The sequence below is a fragment of the Pinus tabuliformis genome, chromosome 3_2 (assembly GCF_031772625.1).
Source record: "Pinus tabuliformis cultivar Carrire ecotype Pingquan chromosome 3_2, CPIR1, whole genome shotgun sequence".
Classification (NCBI taxonomy): Eukaryota; Viridiplantae; Streptophyta; class Pinopsida; order Pinales; family Pinaceae; genus Pinus; species Pinus tabuliformis.
Window position 1 is genome coordinate 699,690,051 of NC_142302.1, and position 11,916 is coordinate 699,701,966.

At 39.6% G+C, this 11,916-nt stretch overlaps 1 non-coding gene across 1 annotated transcript; it reads left to right on the forward strand.

Annotated features, from left to right (window-relative positions):
• The first annotated feature begins 9,275 nt into the window (after nt 1-9,275).
• LOC149182545 (small nucleolar RNA Z159/U59) lies at nt 9,276-9,358 on the forward strand. The gene has a single exon (XR_016257863.1). It is a non-coding gene; the product is annotated as a small nucleolar RNA Z159/U59 (small nucleolar RNA).
• Nucleotides 9,359-11,916: the final 2,558 nt, after the last annotated feature.

Here is an 11,916-nt window from a genome sequence, read left to right on the forward strand (position 1 = left end):
TGAGACTCTAGAAATTCCCACTGTAGATCACCTAATAATGCAAAATACTAGATCTACTTCTACAATCAAACTCTTTAGAAGCTTAATCAATTTGAGCTAGATCAATCAAAACACATATAACAGAGAAAAATAAATCATACACATGAAACACAGAAGAATACTCTGGGGAAAGCGTTAGCTAAAAAACCCTGATCTTTGTATTATCATACAAGTGGAAATATGTCCAGATTACACAAAGATTTAGCTCACAAGCTATCCAGCTCTTAGTACAATCCCTCTACTACTCATAGACAGTCAAAGGCTTCTCACAAACCTTCTCCTCTGCCCTCCAAGCCTCCTATTTCCTTGTGCAGTTTCTCATGCGGTCTAATGCTCCCACCTGTGTGTAATTCACCTCTCACACTGCTCACTAAACTCAGAAGTAACTATGCAATCCTGAAGGAGATGATTCCTTCTGCATGGATGAGTTTCCTATATAGGAAAAATCCTCCAACTGATAGTACATTGTCCCTTCCTCTGATCTCAACTGGGTCTCTGACGGAACTGACATGCATGAGTTATTTATGAGAGAATATTCAGTTATCAAAAGTGCAGAAATTACATGCATGCATGCATTAACTAACTGAACTCACAATTAATTCCACAAACTGTTGGAACTAATCTAACTAGACTTAACTTAGTTAACTAAGATAACTAATTACAACTCAAAATACAACTCATCCTAATCTCCTTTAATCAAGGGATAACTTTCTCAATCAATGGAGAAATTGTTGCATGTCTTCACATAAACTTCATGCTTGATTTCCTACAACACATTAACTCAAGATGAATTAATTAATTATTTTACAAACAGCTGCTAAAATAAAATTCGAATTTTACTTCTCAATTTTACTTTAGGGACTAACTAAATTTGGACTCTATCCCAAAATGCTATTTATAGCAATGCTATTCTTAGCACTTCCATTTTTCATTCCTTCTTGCTATGTCCAACACTAGTACCTGAAATGTTGTTTTTAGCATTTCTATTTTTAGCATTTCTTGTTGCTATTTCCAACAGAGACTTTTGCGATTAGTCTTCTGTGTATTGTTTTCTTCTTCCGGGATTATCACATCCACGATTCTTTAAATCGACGTTTCGAGCCATCCACTATGGCTCATCATCAGGATAGATCAAAAGATATATAAGCCAGATCTCAATGGGATGAATAAATAGAGGTGTGAGAGAACGGGAATGATGGTAGCGATGAAAATGGGGTTATTCCTCAGGGTTCTGAGGGTGTGCTTGATGCTGGAGAATGTGGGAATGACTAAGCTAACCCTATAACTTTTAAGAAATGTGAGATCTTCTTTATTCTTGGCAATATGAGATCTTAGCTGTTTGAATATCCGAACTTCTTGTAATTTTTTCCTTCCGTATAGGGTTAAAATTATTATTCTTAGACTTCTACGATTAGTATTCTATGTATTGTTTTCTTCTTCCGGGATTATCACATCCATGATTATTTAAATCGACGTTTCGAGCGATCCACTGTGGCCCATCAACGGGATAGATCAAAAGATATATAAGCTAGATCCCAATGGGAAGAATAAATAGAGGTGTGAGAGAACGAGCATGATGGTAGCGATGAAAATGTGGTTATTCCTAGGGGTTCTGAGGGTGTGCTTGATGCTAGCGAATATGGGAATGACTGAGGTATCCCTACAACGTTTAAGAAATGTGAGATCTTCTTTGTTCTTGGAAATCTGAGACCTTAGCTGTTCGAATATCCGAACTTCTTGTAATTTTTCCCTTCGGTATAGGGTTAAAATTATTGTTCGGAGACTTCTGTGATTAGTCTTTTGTGTAGTGTTTTCTTCTTCCAGGATTATCACATCCACGATTCTTTAAATTGAAGTTTCGAGTCATCCACTATGGCTCATCATCTGGATAGATCAAAACATATATAAGCCAGATCTCAACGGCATGAATAAATAGAGGTGTGAGAGAATTGGAATGATGGTAGCGATGAAAATGTGGTTATTCCTCGGGGTTCTGAGGGTGTGCTTGATGCTGACAAATGTGGGAATGACTGAGGTATCCCTACAACGTTTAGGAAATGTGAGATCTGCTTTGTTCTTGGCAATCTAAGATCTTACCTATTCAAATATCCGAACTTCTTGTAATTTTTCCCTTACATATAGGGTTAAAATTATTGTTCTCAAACTTCTGCGATTAGCCTTCTGTGCAGTGCTTTCTTCTTTCGGGATTATCGCATCCATGATTTTTTAAATCAACATTTCAAGCCATCCACTATGGCTCATCTTCTGGATAGATCAAAAGATATATAAGCTAGATCTCAATGGGATGAATAAATAAAGGTGTGAGAGAACGGGAATGATGGTAGCGATGAAAATGTGGTTATTCCTCGGGGTTCTGAGGGTGTGCTTAATGCTGGTGAATGTGAGAATGACTGAGGTATCCCTACAATGTTTAAGAAATTTGAGACCTTCTTTATTCTTGGCAATCTGAGATCTTAGCTGTTCGAATATCTGAACTTCTTATAATTTCCCCTTCCGTATAGGGTTAAATTTATTGTTCTGAGACTTCTGCGATTAGTCTTTGATGTAGTTTTTTCCTCTACCGGGAATATCATATCCATGATTTTTTAAATAGATGTTTTGATCCATCCACTGTGGCTCCTCATCACATTAGATCAAAAGATATATAAGCTAGATCTAAACGGGATGAATAAATAGCGTGAGAGAACGCGAATGATGGTAGTGATGAAAATGTGGTTATTCCTTGGGGTTCTGAGGGTGTGCTTGATCCTGGCGAATGTGGGAATGACTGAGGTATCCCTACAATGTTTAAGAAATGTGAGATCTGCTTTATTCTTGGCAATCTCAGTTCTTAGTTGTTCGAATATCCGAACTTTCTGTAATTTTTCCCTTCCGTATAGGGTTAAAATTATTGTTTTGAGGCTTCTGTTATTAGTCTTTTGTGTAGTGTTTTCTTCTTTTTGGATTATCTCATCCATGATTGTTTAAATCGACGTTTCGAGCCATCCACTGTGGCTCACCATCATGAGAGATCAAAATATATATAAGATAGATCTCAACACGATGAATAAATAGAGGTGTGAGAGAACGAGAATGATGGTAGCGATCAAAATGTGGTTATTCGTCAGGGTTATGAGGGTGTGCTTGATGCTCGCAAATGTGGGAATGACTGAGGTATCACTACAACATTTATGAAATGTGAGATCTACTTTGTTCCTGGAAATCTGAGATCTTAGTTGTTCAAATATCCGAACTTCTTGTAATTTTTCTATTTTGTAAAGGGTTAAAATTATTGTTCTGAGACTTCTGCGATTAGTCTACTATGCAGTGTTTTCTCCTTTCAGGATTATTGCATCCATGATTCTTTAAATTGACTTTTCGAGCCATCCACTGTAGCTCATCATCAAGATAGATCAAAAGATATATAAGCTAGATCTCAACGGAATGAATAAATAGAGGTGTGAGAGAACGCGAATGATGGTAGTGATGAAAATGTGGTTATTCCTACCGGTTCTAAGGGTGTGCTTGATGCTGGCGAAAGTGGGAATGACTAGGGTATCCCTACAATTTTTAAGAAATGTGATATCAACTTTTTTCTTGGCAATCCAAGATCTTAGCTGTTCAAATATCCAAACTTCTTGTAATTTTCCCCTTCTGTATAGGGTTAAAATTATTGTTCTGAGACTTTTTCAATTAGTCTTCTATGTAGTGTTTTATTCTTCTGGGATTATCACATCCATGATTCTTTAAATAGACATTTTGAGCCATCCACTATCGCTCATCATTAGGATAGAACAAAAGATATATAAGCTATATATCAACGGGATGAATAAATAGAGGTGTGAGTGAACGGGAATGATGGTAGCGATGAAAATGTGGTTATTCCTTAGGGTTATGTGGGTGTGCTTGATGCTAGCGAATGTGGGAATGACTGAGGTATCCCTTCAACATTTAAGAAATGTGAGATCTACTTTGTTCTTGGCAATCAGAGATCATAGCTGTTCGAATATCCGAACCTCTTGTAATTTTCTCCTTCCGTATAGGGTTAAAATTACTGTTCTAGGACTTCTACGATTAGTTTTATGTGTAGCTTTTTCCTCTTCTAGGATTATCGCATCCATGATTCTTTAAATCGACGTTTCAAGCCATCCACTGTGGCTCATCATCAGGATAGATCAAAATATATATAAGCTAGATCTCAACGGGATGAATAAATAGAGGTGTGAGAGAACGAGAATGATGGTAGTGATGAAAATGTGCCTATTGCTTAGGGTTATGAGGGTGTGCTTGATGCTAGTGAATGTGGGAATGACTGAGGTATCCCTACAATGTTTAAGAAATGCGTGATATGCTTTGTTCTTGGCAATCTCAGATCTTAGTTGTTCGAATATTCGAACTTCTTGTAATTTTTCCCTTCTGTATAGGGTTAAAATTATTGTTCTAAGACTTCTGCGATTAGTCTTCTGTGTAGTGTTTTCTTCTTTTGGGATTATCACATCCATGTCTCTTTAAATTGACATTTCGATCCATCCATTTTGGCTCATTATCAAGATAGATCAAAATATATATAAGCTAGATATCAACGGGATGAATAAATAAAGGTGTGAGAGAACATGAATGATGGTAGCAATGAAAATGTTGTTATTCCTCGGGGTTCTGAGGGTGTGCTTGATGCCGGCGAATGTGGGAATGACTGAGGTATCCCTACAATGTTTAAGGAATGTGAGATCTACTTTGTTCTTGGCAATCCAAGATCTTAGCTTTTCGAATATCTGAACTTCTTGTAATTTTACCCTTCTGTATAGGGTTAAAATTATTGTTGTGAGACTTCTATGATTAGCCTTCTGTGTAGTGTTTTCTTCTTTCGGGATTATGACATCCAAGATTCTTTAAATCAACATTTCAAGCCATCCATTGTGGCTCATCATCAAGATAGATCAAAAGATATATAAGCTAGATCTCAACGGGTTGAATAAATAGGGGTGTGAGAGAACGAGAATGATGGTAGCGATGAAAATGTGGTTATTCCTCAGGATTCTAAGGGTGTGCTTGATCCTGGCGAATGTGGGAATGACTGAGGTATCCCTATAATGTTTAAGAAATGTGAGATCTGCTTTGTTCTTGGCAATCCGATATCTTAGTTGTTCGAATATCCAAACTTCTTGTAATTTTTCCCTTCTGTATAGGGTTAAAATTATTGTTCTGAGACTTCTGTGATTAGTCTTCTATGTAGTGTTTTCTTCTTTCGAGTTTATCGCATCCATGATTCTTTAAATCAATGTTTTGAGCCATTCACTATAGCTCATCATCAGTGGATGGCTCGAAACATTTTGAGCATAATCGATTGTATGTAATCACCACCAGTATATTGTCAGCATTCATCTTGCTGCGCCATATGATTCTGTCTCTAGCCAAATCTCTTTGGATTCCAGACTAGTGGAGTTGCAAACAAATAGAATCCCAATCCACAGGAGCCTGTCCCCATAGTCCTAGAGCCACTAAGTGCTTCTAGATGGGACAGTTATGATGCCAAGTTGAAATGACTTGTTCCGAGAAGTAAATGCCCAATGCATTTAGGCAGCAAATGAGAGGGTCCGGGAGAGCATCGCTATCCTCTAGTTCCTAGATATCGTCCCATCCAATGGTGATGTGATGACCCATGCCTTGTCTCCATGAAAGCAAAGGGATAAATAGATGATATATCTTCATAAAACTGCACCACACTGCCGCACTAGAGTTGTAGCCGATGTGCCCCCTGCACAACCAGACCTTAAAGTCTATATCTTTCAAATATTTATGTTTTATAATTTCACTCCAGCGGTAGTCACTAAAAATCTCGCGGCATAATGATTTAAGCAAGAGAGCATGTCCAAATCTTTTAAAGTGTAGAATACCCCAACTACCCTCCCTCTTCGGCAAGGAGATATGGTCAAGTTTGGTGAGATGGAATTTTTTCCACTGCCACTTACTAGACCAAATAAAGTGTGCAATAATCTTGTTCAACGTCTTGATGTTGGATATTAGCAGATGGAATAAATGTGTCCAGTACACACCCATCTGGGTAATCAAGGCTTGAGTGAGAATGAATTGGCTGCCCATTGAAAGGAAACAGAATTCCTTACTCAATATTTTCCTATAAAATCTGTCAATAAGCCACTGCCAGTCCAGGACCCTGTAATTACAAGTCTTAATGTGGAAACCAAGATATTTAATACCATGAGACATGTTCTCAGAAGAAATCCCAAATAGATTATCAATTTAATCAGTAATATCCCTATTACCATTAGCATGTATAATAGTCAATTTACATTGATTCATCATAAGTCTAGTAGCATTTCCGAATTTAATGAAAATGTTGAAGAGGTGAAACCAAGCAAACTTGTTGAGCATCCCCATGATGAGCACATCATCGATGAAGAAGTTGTGGGAGATCCAAATGTTTCTTCCAATGTGGAGAGGTTGGAAATGTCCATCATCAACTTCTTTTGATATATGGAGACTCAGGCCATCCAATGCCAAGATAAAGAGAAGTGGGGAAAGAGAACAACCTTGACAGAGTCCCCTCCCGGCCTTAAAGAAAGTTGTCGATTATCCATTAATAATAACCACATATTGCACATTTGAGACGCAGGTCGTAATCCACTCCGTTTAAGAGAAGTGAATACCCACTTTGTGAAGGACCAGACGTAGATATCCCCAATCTAAGGAGTCAAAGCTTTTTTAAGGTCCACCTTCATAAAGGTTGCATTAAGGTGCTTGGAGTGTATAGTGTGAAGGAATTCCTGTGCAATCGCACTGACATCTTGGATCTAATAGTTTTTAGAAAGTCAAGTTTTTGTTGGGAGATAAAAGTAGAGAGAGTGTGTCGCAAGCGATTAGAAGTGGTCTTAGAGATTATTTTGTATACAAGATTACAAAGAGAAATGGGGCAAAAGTCAGAGAAGGAATGTGAAATGGGCTTCTTAGGGATCAAGGAAATATATGTAGAGTTTAGAAGGGGATGGACATGTCCCAATACCCGGGATTCTTCAACCAAATTAACCAAATCAACTTGAAAGAGTTCGAAAATGGGTGAATAGTTCGATTGTCCATCCGTCGGGACCGGGGCTCTTGTCTCCCTTGAAGGATTTGAGGACCTCAAGAATTTCTTCCGCAGAGACAACTTTGTATAGTTCACGATTTGCAACATCATTAAACATGGTGGGGTAATGTTGAAAACCCCAAAGTTGATCCTCGGGACAATCCAGAGTTCTACGGTTGTATGCATTTTGAAAGAAGGAGATGGCAGCCATACCTATATCATTTTGTGATTTTCATTTATTACCATTTAAATCATATATCTCCCATATAGTATTTGAGCGGCACGTGGAATTTGCAAATCTGTGAAAAAACTTAGTGTTGTGATCCCCTTTCTAGAGCCAGACCGCGCAACTCTTTAATCACCAAGAGGACTCCTTTATGAGCAGTCATGTCTATCTCTATGATTCTAGAGCCCAGATGTGTTTCTAGTGTCAATCACGAGTGAGTGTCTGGACAGAAGTGGCTGTATTTCCCGAAGTTCCTTATTGATAACGGCAAGCTCGCTATTCATCTGCCTTTTTTTTCCGGATCTCCCATTGCTCGGTCTCTAGTCACAAAATTCTCAATTTTTCAAGAAAATTCACCATATGGGAGGGTAGTTGATTTACTTCACTACCCCAAACATCCTTAACCAAATAATATAGGCAGGATCTTCCAACAATGTCTGTTTGAATTTAAAGGGCATTCCACCCTGGAAATCGACCTTGCGCAAGTGGAGAGTAGCCGCACAATGATAAAAAATATGACAACTAATAATGTCAGATGTGACAAGCCCCAGTCTTTAAACACCTGTTAATGAAGGAGAAAGTGGTCTAAACACTTTGCAATGTAATTCGCACCCAAGCGACCATTATCCCAAGTGGGGCTACTTGTGGATGGGGTGATATCCACCAAGTTATGATTCAAAATAATTTCTCTAATTCGGTCTGCCATGACTTCGGCCCTTCGGGTTCGGCCCCAAATCTCATGTAGCTCAAGTAGCTCCAACTCAACCAATTAATGCCAAAAACACTCCCATTCATGGTAGGGAGCATACACATTTAGAATATGAATGTGTCCTAATAGGCCACGAACATGTCCTGCAATGAGAATCCCAACAAAACAGGAGAAAGCTCGGACCTTAACCCATCTGGGATCCCAAATTGTAATCAGACCTTCCGAGAGGCCGAGAGCGCCAGTGGCGGCCATATGCCAGTTCGGAAGCATCTTTCGAAAATATTCAAACACTTGGGGAGCAGCATGCATGGTTTTGTAAATATTGATTTATTTATTATTAAATTTGTTTGAAATTTAAAATAAATTTGTTTGAATAGTTTGAATTGTGAATTTTGTACAATTTCAATGTCTTATAATTTTTAGGGCATTCAATTCATTTATGCATTTAAAAGCTAAAAAATCACAAGCTTAGCTAAATTGTTTTGCTAAATTCCAATCAAAAACTCTAAAACATAAAATAGTTAGATAATACTCTTTCATTGAAGTTTCTAATTTAATTTAAAAGTTTTAAATGAGTACGTGCTATCATAAATCATAAATCAAAGTTGATAGCTTGTTTTCATGTTATTTATATGATCTACATTATTTTCTCATAAAGAAAAGAGCAGAGTGCCCAAAATATTTTCTCAAAATTTTATAAATTTTGGGGACCAAATTTGCTACACTTTTGTAAGTTTTAACTAAATTTCTCCTTATTCCATCAACAAAAAGTTTCCAAGTTTCCAAGTCACTAATTAGATTGTAAGGCGTTTTTTTGGGAAGAACTCCTCTCCCATGTTACTATGTTAGTTGTGTATTAGACGATTAGAGCATTTTCCATTGTTGGATATCATGGAGGGTGGAGAATGGTGCACTTAACCTCCATGCTCCCACAATCGACTCCGGTGAAATAGAATACACGTAACGTAACAGAGAAATGATAGTTAACCTAAGTTAGAATTTGCGGTGCGCGTTCAATAAGATTGCGTATGCCCTAACCCTAAACGCTTGAGGTTAAATTAGTGCAGGCGCAAGTATTTTGAATCCATGTTTCGATTCGGCGATATTTGAAGGGTAAGGGTGTTGTTTTCCTGCAATATCTCTTTGGTATACCCATCCATTCATCGTATTTTATTTTATTTTCTCGTTGGTGGTCGAATGTTCAGTTGGTATTTCGCATTATCTCTTGTGATAAAAATCAAACTTTTGTTCTTCCGAGATGTAAGAGATGTGGAAAACGTTTGGAGACCTGAACTGAAGAGATCAGCTTTGAATTTTCTTTATATCTAACTCTGGGCGGCACATTCTTGTAAGTTATCGGTGTAAATGTGTTAGAAAACCTGCACAGATGAATCTAGCTAGTAAAGGTTGAACACACAGCTTTGCAAAGCAAAAACACTAAAAGGAAATCGAAAGAAGAGAAGAATGATTCAATAGAAAATTATGTTACAATGCTCATGATATAGCATTACTGGGTGAAGATCCCAAGGTAATGACTATAGTGGTGATCAATGAGAAGACTCAACACCTACAACAAGTTCCGTAGATAACTAGTCAGTTGCGGAGTTAAAGAAGGAGCAAATCAAGGAGTAAATCATGCAAAAGGAATTATGGGCCCTGGCAACTAAGGCCAAAGGTCACCCAAAATACAGTGCAACTTGTACTAAAATTGAGGAAAGAGGGAAAACCTCGTGGGAAAAACCCCCCCTCAAAATACAATGTAATCAAAAGAGAAGAGGAAGAAAAATACAGTTGCTAAGCAATCGTGTCCTTCACTCCAAGACGATCACGCAAAGAGCGAAACTTCTGCTCAGTGAATGTCTTGGTGAAGATGTCTGCAGTCTGTTCTGCTGAAGGACAGAACTGCAAATCAATGACCCGATCATGTACTAAGTCTCTGATGTAGTGCATATGGATCTCTATGTGCTTCGTCCGCTGCCGCTGTACTGCATCCTGCAAAATTTGAGAGTGCTCTGGTTGTCACACCAGATGACAATGGGCTGGTGGAACTGGACGCCCAACTCAGTGAGGAAGTGTTGTAGCCACAGAGCCTGAATGGTGATGTTGACTACTCCTCGGTACTCAGCCTCAGCTGAAGAGAGAGCAATAGCAGCCTGCTTCTTGCTCGACCAACAGATAGGGCCAGATCCTAGACTGAGTGAATATCCGGAGGTGGACTTGCGATCAATGCTGTCTCCCGCCCAATCAGAATCTGTGAAGCCAAGGAGATTCAATGAAGTGCCTGCTGCATAGGGAATCCCGAAGGTGATGGTGCCCTGCACATATCGGAGGATGCGCTTGGCAGCATTCCAGTGTAGCTCATGCGGCTCCTGCATGTATCTGGAAACTACCCCTACTGCGTATGAGAGATCTGGTCTGGAGTGCGTGAGGTACAATAAGCTCCCCACTAGCTGTCGGTAGAGAGTGCTGTCAACTAATGGAGTGTCACCTCCATCCTCAAGGCGGACCCCAGACAGAAAAGGAGTCGGTGCTGGCTTGCAGTCAGTCATGCGAAATCTCTCGAGGAGATCCCGTGCATACTTAGCCTGAGAGAGTTTGATGCCTGTGGCATTCTGGCTGATCTCAAGACCAAGAAAGAAGTGTAATGGACCCATGTCCGTAATGCAAGGCCCTCTTGACTGTAGCAATGGCTGAAGCCGAGCTGCCAGTGATTAGGAGATCATCTACATACAAAACTAAGATAAGAAGAGAATCATGTGTCCTAAGCATGTAAACATTCGGATCAGACTTACATCTTTCAAAGTTTTGTGATAAGAGAAAAGAATCCATCTTCGCGTACCAAGCTCTCGGGGCTTACTTAAGGCCGTAGAGAGATTTCTTCAGTCTGCAGACCAAAGATGAATCCTGAATGAAACCATGTGGCTACTCCATGTAGATCTCCTCAGATAGGTCTCCGTGAAGAAAGGCATTCTTCACATCCATCTGATGTACTTCCCACCGCTGGGCAGCCGCAATGGCAAGTGTAAGGCGTATGGAATCCATCTTTGCTACTGGAGCAAAGGTCTCGTCATAATCAATGCCATGCACTTGTTGGAAGCCTTTGGCTACTAGCCTTGCTTTTGTCTGGTGATTTGCCCATCTGCAGCACTCTTGGTCTTGTAGACCCATTTGCATCGGACAAGTTTCCTTCCTGAAGGAAGGGGGACCAGATCCCAGGTTTGGTTCTCGAGGAGGGAGTTATACTCCTCCTCCATGGCGGACTCCCAAGATGGATGCCCAGCAACCTCAGCATAAGACTGTGGATCAGAAGACTGAACCAAATGACAATGCCAGGAGGGCGATGGTTCAGTAGCAGTGAGGACAAGAGGAGGCTCAATAAACTCTAAGCTAGTCCTCTATAGATCAGAATTATCCCCCACAAGACCATTTCTAGCAGCTGGTTGGTCTTGTGCATATATCTCACGTAAGCTCCTTGTTCTCTGATTTATAACAGGGGAATATGATTCACTGCTGGAAGCCCGATCTGGGCTTGGATGTGGATCATCATTTGCATGCACTAGATTTGTATCTGAAGACTCTGTCTTTACATCTGCATGCTCTTCCTCGGCATCTGCATGATCTGTATCGGCATCTGAATGCACTGAGTCATCATCTCGGACATGAGGTAGATAAAAAGTGTCTGCATACGGCGCTTGAGGTGCATGCGAGAGACTTTCCTCAAATTTGACACTTCGCTCAATGATGAGCTTGTCCGTAGAGGGAATCAGGAGTCGATATCCCTTCACACCATCAGGGTATCCAACAATATTGCACTCAATGCTCTGTGGATCAAGAGCTTTCCTCTTTTTAGAGGGGATCCGG